The 1,712-nt window shown below is 49.1% G+C and overlaps 1 long non-coding RNA gene across 1 annotated transcript in view; it reads left to right on the top strand.

Moving 5' to 3' along the window:
- LOC117957264 overlaps window positions 1–1,712 on the top strand; it is a 13,615-nt gene that overhangs the window by 2,040 nt on the left and 9,863 nt on the right. Inside the window, exon 2 of the long non-coding RNA XR_004659459.1 lies at window positions 83–87. This is a non-coding gene — a long non-coding RNA (uncharacterized LOC117957264). The remainder of the gene's footprint in view (window positions 1–82; window positions 88–1,712) is intronic.

Here is a 1,712-nt window from a genome sequence, read left to right as displayed (position 1 = left end):
GTATAGTCTGTCCACCAGAGGACGCTCTACAACGTCCCTGTTAGTGATGGCGTTGTATAGTCTGTCCACCAGAGGACGGGAGTTTTTGTTCAAAGGACTTTAAGTTTCATATCTTAAGTTTGTATTTTTATACATTTTATTTATCAGACCTTTAATATATTTTGATGTTCCTCTGTTCTGTTTTGACAGTAAAACATATAATTGTCATTTCAGTGAGAATTTATAAATAACTACAAATAACTAATGTCATTGAAATCTGTTAATGTTTTGTGACACGTTTCTGGATTTAAAAAAACATATCGGCATATCAGATTTTTTAAATTCGTAACGGCATCCTTAGGTTTTTATTTTATCACCTCAGGCTTTTACAGATTTGATAATGTTATTTGTTAATCTCTCCTTCACTGGATGCTTTTGGTGGCCGTGTTGACACATCCGGTCACCTTTTGAGAGGGCGCACACAGAGGAGGGGATGACGGGAAAAAGAGGGTGAGAGGTGGGTTACTGGGGGGGGGCAAGGAGGAAGGAAGGAGACGTGGGAGGGATGGGGGAAAGAGTGAGGGAAGATGAAAATGCATCTTTGGGGAGAAAGCACGACTCGATGGATGAAGAGTTACGAATAAAAGAAATAAAAAAAACAGTACAGAAATATTCCGGTTAAAGTGGAAAGAAATCATCCCACACCGGGCCACTTAGTTTAGCATTCAACACGTGTCGCGAGGAAGTGATGAGGAGAGAGAGAGAGAGAGGGAGGGAGGGAGGGAGACGTTGCTAGGTGACAGAGCGTACATACTGAATTTTAACAAAATAACGGGAGACGGGAGAGTGAGAGCGGGATGGAGAGGCAGCAGTCAGCAACATGTAGCCTCGCCGAGTGGAGGAAAGGACGAAACTGTGCGCGCGCGTGATTAGCTGCTCTTTTTTTTGTTGGTGGTGGTGGAGGGGGGGTGGCATGTTTCCGTTTGATCCCGAGGACATTATCCCGCAACATTAGAATCGATCAGGCTCTACATGCCGCAGGGAATGTCCAGCGGTGGGATGGACGGATGGATTGTGGTGCACGGAGAAGAAACGCGGAGAGCAAAAAGAGAAGCAGAAGAGTGTCGGGCTCCTGAAAACAGTGAGTACATTCTTCAGGGTTTTATTTCGGACCCTCCAGACTCTGCCCCTGGAAGGTGAAAAAATGTTGCGCCGTGTCTCAGAAAACTGTCTCCGGCTTTGCCCTTCACATCCCGGCTGTGTGGATGTGCGCTGCCGCTGCGTGTCCTCCGGGGCTCGCAGTGCATGTATGTGCAGCCCGGGGTACTCTCCCTGGCTCGCGCTCTTGCGGGTAGCCTATAGGACGCAGCCGGCCGGTGCGCGAGGCTTTGACCCCTCTGTCATTGATGCGCGTGCACGCCGGGCGGAATGGCTGTCTTTCATCCAGACGCACACAAACATACAAGGACCGGTGCGCCATCCATCCATCCATATATCCATCCATCCATCCATCCCTCTGTCTATCTTTTTTTTGGCGTTGTCTCGTGCATGAGGTCAGCGCATAACTTCCAGTCAGTGGCAGACAGGTGCAGGCAGCCGGGATTCACTGTGTGACATTTCTGAAACGCCGCATGCATGCCTGCCCGCAATTTCCCAACCGGTTGTTGCGCATATGTGCGTTATAACCTCTCCAGTGGCTGCCCTGGTTGCACCGAGGGGACTCACATCCCCCC

The sequence above is a fragment of the Etheostoma cragini genome, chromosome 14 (genome assembly GCF_013103735.1).
Source record: "Etheostoma cragini isolate CJK2018 chromosome 14, CSU_Ecrag_1.0, whole genome shotgun sequence".
NCBI classification, from domain to species: Eukaryota; Metazoa; Chordata; class Actinopteri; order Perciformes; family Percidae; genus Etheostoma; species Etheostoma cragini.
The sequence above is the reverse complement of the archived record's forward strand: the minus strand, read 5'-3'. Positions and strand labels throughout refer to the sequence as shown.